We start from the raw sequence: 11,094 nt of genomic DNA, 5'->3' as shown, positions 1-11,094 counted from the left end.
AATCCATCATCAACAGCCGTCCCATAACGAGAGCATCCACAGATCCCAATGACTTGGAAGCACTAACCCCTAACCATCTGTTGCTGCTAAAAACCAAGCCATCTTTTCCACCTGGACTGTTTCATAAAGAGGACATATATGCTCGTCGAAGATGGAAACAAGTTCAGTACATCTCAGACTTGTTTTGGAAACGATGGATTAAGGAGTACTTGCCTCTACTCCAGGAACGACAGAAGTGGTCAAATGTCAAGCGCAACTTCATACCAGGAGATATTGTGCTCATAGTCGTTGACTCAGCACCTCGCAATTCATGGCTTACAGGAAGGATTGTACAAACCATTCCAGACAGAAGAGGACTTGTACGTCAGGTGCGAGTGAAGACAAAAACTAGCCATCTGGAGAGGCCTATCACAAAGATCTGCCTTCTATAGGAAGCAGAAGAGCCGTGAGGAAATTAGTGGGTTATTGAACTTCATAGACCTTGACATTGTCGTTTTTTCCGACGTGATAGTAAAGATCACTCCTTCATAGGCTAACAAATTATATATTTTATTTTATTTTCTATTTTTTGCCTAAAGAAGAAAAGGACACTTTAACAAAGGACGTTTTTATCCTTAAAAGTTTTTTCCTTGATTGTCTCCTACATAATTTTGAAGTTGTGTAATTATTATGTTGATATAATTAGGGACCGGAATGTAGGAGCCACATATGAAGCCATTTCTGTGTTTGTTACGATACATGTTTTTTGAGTCACTATAGGTGGTGGGCATTTCATTGGATTTGTGTGGTGACGTTTGTGCTTATATCCGGTTGCTTTTACCTGCGCACTTGGTAATAGATGGGGGGGTGAGCTAGAGAAGGACAATTTTTGTTGACCGCACGCACGCATGCGCGCACGCATATGGATATGGAATATTGCATTTTTGCTTTGCAAATGAAAGGTCAAACGCATACTGTGTTGGAAAGACTGAGTTTTTGCGCGTCCACAGTGTTTTTTCTCTTGTTTAGCACCTCGCGGCACTTTGTTTAAGATTACTGCCGCAATAAGGCCTATTGTTTTTGGATATTTGTGGAATTAGGTGGTCCATGAGGGTTTTTTATCGGTTAAGTGATCCTTGGTATGAAAAAGTTTGAGAAACACTGCGCTAGTGGATTGTCAGGGGAAGGGGAAGGGGAAGGGGAAGCCTCGTTGCGGGGAAATTATACGGATGGCTAGTCCGCCCCTGAAAATGTCTATGCAAACATTATTATTAATAATAATAAAAAATTATAAACACCCACTCGGGAACCCCTGCCCTAGGCAATGGGCCAGCAGTCGTTGACTCCGTCTGGTTCGCCCCATCCCCTTACAAGGAGATGTTAAAAGATGTTTGACTCCGTCTGATTCGCCCCATCTCCTTACAGTGTGTGTGTGTCTGTGTGTGTGTGAGCGCCTGTGTCCCTGAGTGCTAAGAAGAACCAATGTATAGCTGGGATCACACACACACACACACACACACACACACACACACACACACACACACACACACACACACACACACACACACACACCAAACACACACACACACACACACACGTGTCTGTGTCCTTATAGGGATGTTTCACTATATCGTTGCACATAACAGGTATAGTTGATCAATGATTATTTCGTTGTACAACAATCAATAATAACGAGGAAAACATTACCTCTGCCCTCAAGCAGTCCTACAGCAATGCTTCGAAGTAGTAGAACTTTACAGAAACATACATAGGACTCTTTGACAGAACGCACACACATTTCCCTAAGCATGTTTAACGCACACACATTTTACCATGCAGCCTTCCAGATGTTTGACACGCTGTGTCCAAATAAGGATATCTCATCTCTCACATCTCTAGCCTCCTGCCATGCAAACCGCCGCTACTCCTAATAGAAATGTTTCACTTCTCATATTTCCAGCTTCTTGTTATACAGACTGCTACTATTTGATACAAAGTAATTAAGCACACACATATGTTTAAGCAAACTACTGGCACTTAACACATGGCCAGATCACACAGACTACTTAACCCCAATACAGTGTTTTGGACATAGCTGGAAACTGTGAACACAAGTTACTTTACGGTGCGTTCAGGGACCAAAGTAGAACACACTACGCCTATAAAGACTCCGATTAAATGCTGTTTACCGTAGTGGTGAAAACAGCATTATGGTGGAGCGCGCGCTCACACAAGAGCGCACGGCGGTGCGTTCAGGGACCTCAGTAAATAATCGGCCCTTTCTGTGTCGACCCTCCATGGGCAAATCTTCCCTTCACGGGGAGTATCACAGCTTCATAGCTGCGGCCCCCCAGCTAAGGGCTTGTCCATTAACACAATGTTATGGGGAATGGAAACTCAGCTGTGTACTAACAAAGTGGATGGACAGGACGCTGAAACGGGGCTATTCACTCCAGTTTTGCAGCGTCCCACCTCCTTTTGTGGGCATGCGAGAGGAAATATGTCTTCCCAGGAGGAGATTGGTTTCTTCTCAGCAGAGATTCAGGCTCTGGTGCAGAAACAGGCTGTGTCTATTGTGCACCCTCAGCAAAGAGAACATTTTCTTTATTCCATGTACTTCCTGGTTCTCAGGAAGACAGGGGAATTCAGATCTATTCTAAACTAGATCTCTGTGGCCTGAATCGCTATATTGCCTGCAGAAAATTCTGCATGTTAACTATAAAACAGTTAATGGGGCTAGTGCAAACCGGGCGATTGGTTGGCCGCCATCGACCTGAAAGACGCATACTTTCATGTGGAAATTGCTCCGGAGCACAGAAAGTGTCTGCATTTTGCCTTCCAGGGGATAGCCTACGAGTACAACAGATTACCTTTCGGCTACTCCCTATCCCCATGCACGTTCAGTAAATGTGTGGCCACTGCGCCTCAACCGCTGCACGCCCATGGCATGAGAGTTTTTATTTTACCTAGACGACCTCATGGCCGGGTCCAGGGAACAGGCAATGCTTTGCATAGCACAATTGATCACACACCTAACCAAGTTAGGTTTTACGATCAATTGAGAAAAGAGCACCCCCATACCTCACCAACAGGCGTTGTATTTGGGAGCGGTGTTCGATGCAAGCGCGCTACGCGGCACCCTGTCAGAGAGCAGAAGTGCGTCCCTTCTCCGGGCAGTTCACAGGCTGCGACAGGGGGCGACAGTGACAGCTTTAACTGTCATGCGGACTCTGAGTTTCATGACGGCTGCTCACATTGTGGTCCCGCAGGGGTTGCTGCATATGTGCCGCCTGCAGAGGTGGTTCTCCAGCCTGCGTTTGCATCCCAAGAGGCACAAACGGCGGCTGGTGACCATCCCCCCCTCAGTGGAGGGCAACCTCCAGGGCGCTTCCGGAGGGGGTCTCCACTGGGACGGGTAACCTCCTACATCACAGTGTTCACGGGAACAGGATGGGGAGGGACCTGCCTGAAGAGGGCTATAGGTGGGCGCTGGTCTCTAACAGAAACACGACACAGCAACCTCCTCAAGCTATGGGCGGTAGTGTTAGTCTTCGAGCATTTCGTGCCCCTAAAACAGGGGAGGCATGTATTGGTCAGGAGCGACAACAGCACCACAGCGGGTTACGTATATCAACAGGCAAGGCGGATTCCGCTCCGCCGCTTTGTTGGCCACAGCGAAGAGGCTGTGGTTATGGGCATCAGAGGTGCTTTAATCTCTGAGAGCCCTCCATATCCCGGGACTGGAGAACAGGGGGGCCGACCTCATGTTGAGGGACGGCCCCCTGCCAGGTAATGGACGCTTCACCCAGAGGTGGTAAAGCAGATCTGGGCCCAGTTAGGGAGAGCGGAAGTGGATCTGTTCACCAGCCGGCGCAACAACCACTGTGCCCTGTGGTTCTCCATGGCCCCACAACCCACCTTTAGGAGTGGACGCGTTTGCACAAGAGCCATGGCCAAGGAAGCTACTATACGCCTTTCCACCGCTGTGTCTCATTCTCCCTCTCCTAGGGAGAGTGAGGTGAGAACGTCTGGCAGTCATTCTGGTAGCGCCGGATCGCGTCGGGGCTCCGTGGTACTCAGAGATGACACAGATGAAGGTGGGCCAGCCCTGGGCAATCCCCCAGTTCTGGGGGGCGATGTCTCAAGAGGCAGGTGAAATCTGGGCGTTACCCACTCTGGGCCATCCTCTCTAGGCTTGGCTCCTGGGAGGGACAGGCTGAGACAGGGTGGATTGTCTGACAGCATTATTCAGTCTATCCAGGCAGCTAGGGCTGGATACACCACAGCCTTTTACAGGCCGAAGTGGCTGGGATTCCAGCGATGGTGTGAGGAGCGGAAAATAGAGCCCCTATATTGTGAGTTGGGCTCTATTTTGTCCTTTTTACAGTTATTGGTGGACAGAGGACTTGCTCATTCTACTGTAAAGTGTGTATGCAGCAGCCATCTCATCCTGTCATGAGGGATTCAACGGCAGGTCAGCCTTTTCTCATCCACTGATGTTGTGGTTTTTACTGGGGGTCAGGAGGCTGCACCCAGTAGTGCACGCCTCCACCCCGCAGTGGGACCTGCCGCTGGTGCTCGACGCTCTGGTCATAGAGCCATTTGAGCCTCTAGAGCTCTCTTCCCTGAAAGCACTGTTGTGGAAGACAGCGTTGCTACTTGCCTTAACGTCAGCCAAAAGAGTGTCCGAGTTAACCGCTCTGTCGGTGCACCCGAGCTGTTTACTGATTCGGGGTGACCGGAGCGGAGCGACACTCAGACCGAACCCCTCCTTTATGCCCAAGAGCCTAAGGAGTGTGTTTAGGTTGAGGGTTATTTAGTTGGGGGGTTTTAGTCTTCCACCCCATGGTGGCGCCAGGGAAGCTAAATTACACCTCCTCTGCCCGGTGCGCGCGTTAGCATGTTATGTAGAGCGAACAGCTACCCTAGGACGCACTGAACAGCTGTTTGTGTGCTTCGAAGGCGGGGTGACTGGAAAAGCTCTGTCCAAGTAACGCCTGGCAGGCTGGCTTTGAGGAGGCATTGCACACGCCTACGAGCAGGCAGGGAGAGCCTGTCCCACGGGGGTCCGTGCGCACTCCACACAAGCTGTGGCTGCGTCGACAGCTTTATTCAATGGTGTGAGTGTGGAGGATATATGCACGGCGGCGTCTTGGTCAACACCAGGTCCCTTCATAAAGCTGTATCTCTTGGTCTTGCTCTTTCTCAGCGTCTGTGCTTGCTGGGGCAACACAGGACTGGTGAGGAGGGGTGGGGGGGGAGTGTGGGCAGGGCCGTGGGAAGTAGGGGTGCTGAGGGTGCTGCAGCACCCCCTGGTGGAGGACAGGGGATCTGCACTTCCACAAGATTAAATACAAATATAATTTTTAAAAAAATGAATTTTCAGCCTTGACGTAACAACATTCATAATTAAGTAAAGATAAAACCCTTTTCACCCCGGTTACATTTTCCATTTGCCCCGTACGATGGGCGCTGTAAGTGATGAAAGTGGGGGATGTTGGCTTATCAGGCGCCCGCAGCTCACAGCCAGCGTGAGAGAGAGATAGATAGATAGAGAGAAGGGGTGCACCTGTACCGGCGGGGAATGTTGTTAGCTTCTGCTGCGCTAACGGATATAAGAAGCTCTTTCTTCAATAATGTGGAGGGAGAGTTCTGTCCTGTTAGACTGAGAGGTTCAGTGAAGTAAAGGACTCTTGAGTGTTTAGATATTTCACTTTAGTCTAAGTTATCTCAGTGGGTCTCAAACGTTTTGATCACAATTTATGTAAACAAATATTTCCAAGGCACTCGCTTATAATTATTAGGATAAATAAAAACAGGTTTGAAATCATTCCAATGTATACTATAGGACAGTAAACCAAAAATATCGTTTAAAACTGGAGAGATTTAAAAATATGCATAAATAAATAAATGTTAACTGATAAAATAAGATATAAATGAACCACAAAAATAAAACAAGTTAGCCTACATTTATTTGTTATTGGCTATGGTAGGTTATCGGTTATGTTCACATACTTATTTGATTATTAAAAGGCAAACCGATCTTTTTCATATGGGTGTTTAGAGTTGTATCCCCTAGATCAGTGGTTCTCAAAGTGGGGTCCGCGACCCCCCGGGGGTCCGTGGCACTCTGCCAGGGGGTCCGTGAAAAGTTTTCAGATTCATTCATTTAAATGATCATGATATCATTTTTTTTTTTTTTTTTTTTTTTTACAAAAGGCTTCATAGTTCAACAAATAATATTTTATTTTTTTTATCTAAAATAGTTCATAGATTATGTTCTAATCTAACAAATCTATACATTTAAAAATCGATAACTAGTACGTCAGTCAGAGAGCGCCGCTGCTAGCATCATAGAGATATAACACGGCTATCATAGATGAGAGTAACAAATGCGTCACTTCCGGGCAAAAATAACGGCTCCGCCCACTTTTGGGGGAAAACAATAGTGATGGGAATTCCGGCTCTTCTTGGTGAGCCGGGTCATTTGGCTCGGCTCACCAAGAAGAGCCGGCTCTTTCGGTTCCCAAACGGCTCTTCAGTTTACCACATATTATATATTTTACAATTAAATCAAATGTAGCCCTATTTTGACTAATGAATTATGTATATGCCTATGTGTACACATATATCACTTAAATTAATCAATACATCCTTTGTACTGAAGTATTCAAAAGTAAAAATGTAAAAGTAAAAAAAAAATGTTTTCATTGCATTTACAGACCCTTGTAACTCTCTGATACCACCCCATGAATGCACTGACTTGCTTGTAGAACCACGCTACACAAAACAGATAGCAACACCTATAAAAACTATTTTAAAAAAGGGGCTACTGTATCGACATCGAAATTATATTTAAAGAAAAGGCCGATTCTGTGAGCTGCAGCTGACCATTCCCCCCTGCAGGAGAGGGGAGCGTGCTCTGAGATCAGCTGCTGGGCTCTCAGAAGAGGGGGAGAAAAAGAGATCTCCCTCCTCCGTGTTTTATTCTTATAGAAGTAAGAAGAGAAGTAACGGGGCAGAAACCCTCCTTTTTACGCATGCGGTCCAGACATAGACATCAAACGGCGACACATATTCAGTTTATATTTACTTTGGCATTAGGGCAGGGATATCTAGATACTTTCCAAGGTTTGACATAATGAATTGTGCTACTTTTAAAGCAAGCAACGGTGTTTTCAAATCTGTAATCAAAAAGCTCCTCAAAAACACTATCGAAGCAGTTCCTGCCGTTACTACGTTAGTTCAAACAGTAACAACGGACTATTTTTCTTTAGCGGATGCATGTCAAATTAAACAAATACAACTATTTTTTAAATCAATAGAATCATTTTCTAAATCCATAAAAGCATTTCAATTAATATTGGGATTCATGTCGTTACTTTGTTGAGAATGTGGCCATGTAATAAGCGGGATAATGTGCACATTGCATGATCATTGCATAGATCATGCCGATCTCTCCGCAAAAAAGAAGAAGAACCGGCTCGTTCGCGGGCACGAACCGGCTCCCGTCGTTCCCTTAAAAGAGCCGGCTCTTTGAGACTGACACATCACTAGCTTTCAGTTGAACGGCGGTCAATACAAATTCTGAAGTTTTTGCCAATCCGATCAGAAATGTAAGAAAACCGGTTTTTGGATCTTCAAAGAGCCCGATTCCAATGGCCAGACAGGCAAACAATCACATTAAGCCATTACAAATCGAAGATCGGGCTCGATATATGGTTAAATATAGCAGTAGGCTATTTATTTTCATAGATGAGAGTAACATCTACGTGACTTTACGGCCCCGCCCACTTTTGGGGGAAACAACGGCTGTCATTTGAATGGCGATCGAGCATGAAGCCACAGGGATCTTCTGTTACTGTCCTTTCTTCTTAAAGGAAGTACAGAAACACGTAACTCTGGATTTGTTTTAATGTTTGAGGTGCAATAAACGAGACAGCAGCTTTTTGGCATGATAAAACTATTATGTTCTGCCTCACTCATGAGAGTAACAGCTGGATAAATTACAGCCTTGCCTACTGATTTTCAAAAAAAATTGATCGGATGGGCAAAAACTTCAGAACTTGTATTGACCGCCATTCAAATGACAACGTTGTTTTCCCCCAAAAGTGGGCGGGGCCGTAATTTTTGCCCGGAAGTGACGTAGGTGTTACTCTCATCTATACTACGAAGATGGACAGATATTTAAAACGACCGGTTACGGCTACAAATGAAGTTAATGAAAAACAAAAAACAAAAGATAGGAAATACGATGAGGAGTATCTCCAATATGGATTTATTGAAGTGGAAGGGAAACCAAAATGTCTGATATGCCTGCGGTGTCTTGCCAATGAGGCGATGAAGCCTGCCAAATTGAAGAGGCACCTCAAGACCAAGCATCCAGATTATGTAAAAAAAAGACCGGGCTTTTTTTGAGAGGAAAGGCGAGGACTACCGCAAGCAACAACAACGGATGGTTAATGTTACGTCTGTTTCTGCTAAAGAACAGACGACGAATTTAGGACATGTCTGCTGATATCAAATCACAACTGCTGGAAAGACTGAGAGGGTCTAAATTCGCGGTTCAATTGGATGAGTCCACTGATGTGTCCGGCTCTGCGGAGCTCATCGCACTGGCGCGAGAGGAGAGGGAGAGACGCAGAAGTGAGACTGACTGAGATTACTTTGAGCAACATGCATGGGAATAAGTTACAATATAATACATTTCTCGCTATTCAGATGGTCTGCTGCCTGGTGCTGCTGTTGCGCAATGTGCAGTAGTGTCCTCTTTTCGTACCATGAAATTATCAGTTATGAATTTGTTTTTCACTGCTTGAGAAAATTGACTTGTGGCTGAGAGCGTGTGAAAAATGTCAATTGTGTGAGAGTTGGCAGCCCTGTGAACTCGCTTGACATTATTACGTATGAAACTGCCAATCAGATTTATTTACTTATTAATCGAAGGTGCCGGAACGCTGTTCTGAATCGTTCCGGCCCACCTTAACCCCTGTGTGTGTGTGTGTGTGTGTGTGTGTGTGTGTGTGTGTGTGTGTGTGTGTGTGTGTGTGTGTGTGTGTGTGTGTGTGTGTGTGTGTGTGTGTGTGTGTGTGTGTGTGTGTGTGTGTGTGTGTGTGTGTGTGTGTGTGTTCTGAAATGCACTTCAAATTATCACTTTTCTCTTGATTTCCCTTTGATATTTTGTTTAGGTACAGTGTTACGTGCAGCTAATTGATTGATTGTTTTATGGGTATTCTGTGTTGAGATGGTGCAAATATTTTTTAATACATATCTAATATCTTTCTAATACATTGCTCTTGTGTAGTTCTTTCAGATAACTAAGACTATAGAAGTGTAAAAAATAGGCTACGTCAGATTATTCCAAGGGACATACATGTCAAGTCAAGTCAATTTTTATTTTTATAGCCCAAAATCACAAATCAGAATGAGGGGGTCCTTGGTATATTCTCTATCTTGTAAGGGGTCCTTGGCTGAAAAACAATTGAGAACCTCTGCCCTAGATCAGTCTCTAGTAATTGGGCGCTCAAAGTGCACCAGATTGAAGCATTTTACTTTAAAATGTTAAAAACAATCTTCCCGGGGGGGCACCCCTATCCACCCCCCAATTAAAACATGTTCAATGTTCATGCAATACTAAATAGTATACATTTGAAGCCTTTTTATATAAGCTGTCCACCATGTCAATATGTTTCTCTGTAGCTTTTGTAGAGGTTTTTCATTGCCAGCTAAAATCTTGCCTTTAGGGCAGCAAATTGGTCAAAACCGGCCCTGGTGTCATCCCCACAGCACCCCCCATTTGAAACATGTTCCCACGGCTATGAGTGTGGGACAGTGGGCATCTGACCCCCTCCCCGGGCGTAAATGTGATTACGTTTCTCCGGACTCCTGGAGGGTCGCGGGGTGACGTAATGCGTTTTGGGCCCTTACAGGGCTAAAGGGCTCCCCTCGCCTGCCTGGGGGCAGGAGGGGGAGAGCCCTCCATATAGTCCCTCCATATAGTCCAGGGATCACCAACTACATTTGTCCAACGGCCAAAATGTATCCAATAGACACTATCGCGGGCCAGCGATTTTTATATAGGCCAGAATTTTGAAGTTGTTGAGTAATCAGAATACAGTTACAGTTACGTGTCTTAAAACGTATTCAGATTACTTTTAGAATACTTTTGGAATACTTTCTTTTTCCATAACAGATGGGTATGTTTTGGTGAACAGGAGACACTTATTTTACTGTTTTAATGGCTTATCAAGAACCCAAACACAACATCTTGGTGTCATTCTGGACAGCTCTCTCATCTGCACCCCACATAAGAAACATCACCCGGACTGCATTCTTTGTACTGTCTTAAAACCTTTCCTTGGAATATGTTATGAATTGTAAGGTGTCCTTGGGTGCTTTGAAAGGCGCCCCTAAATAGAATGAATTATTATTATTTATTATCTGAAACGATGTAATAACTTTTAAAACTTTTTCCAGTCACTTGCCCCATGCATTCAGCAGCAGCAGGTCATTCTCTTTGATTTGATCCCGTTATGAAATGTCATAATTTCGACAATAAATAAATGCTACATAAACGTTATCTTGCACATTTTATCTAACCATCTCCGTTTCTAACTTTCAATATATTTTAAAAGAGATGTCTATCTCTCATCTGCGTGCAGTGGCGGGGCCTCACAGACACGCTGCATCTCTCTCTTGCTCAGACATGCTGCAGCGCTGTGCAGTGTGCACACAGTTCTGCCGGTAATGAATATTACATTTTGTGAGGAAACTTTTCCACCAATAATTCCAATAAGTATTCCAAAATGTATTCACTTCAGGTTTACGAAAGTAACTGTAATCAGATTACTCGTTTTTCAAATGTAACGCCAGCTGAATACAGTTAGCCTACTAGATTTTTGTATTCTGATACGTAACGCCGTTACATGTATTCCGTTACAACCATAGACTGTATATATAAAGGTTACAACCCAACCCTGCTTCTAGGCTACTGTCCCGCAGCTCCTGCCTCTCTGTTGGACTCTGTCGCAGCGGGGCTACTGCTGTGGTGCAGAGACTCTTCAGCTGCTGCCTCTCTGTTGGACTCCGGTACTGCTCCTTACTCAAGAGACGTTG

This window comes from Notothenia rossii (assembly GCF_949606895.1).
Source record: "Notothenia rossii genome assembly, chromosome: 10".
Classification (NCBI taxonomy): domain Eukaryota; kingdom Metazoa; phylum Chordata; class Actinopteri; order Perciformes; family Nototheniidae; genus Notothenia; species Notothenia rossii.
The sequence above is the reverse complement of the archived record's forward strand: the minus strand, read 5'-3'. Positions refer to the sequence as shown.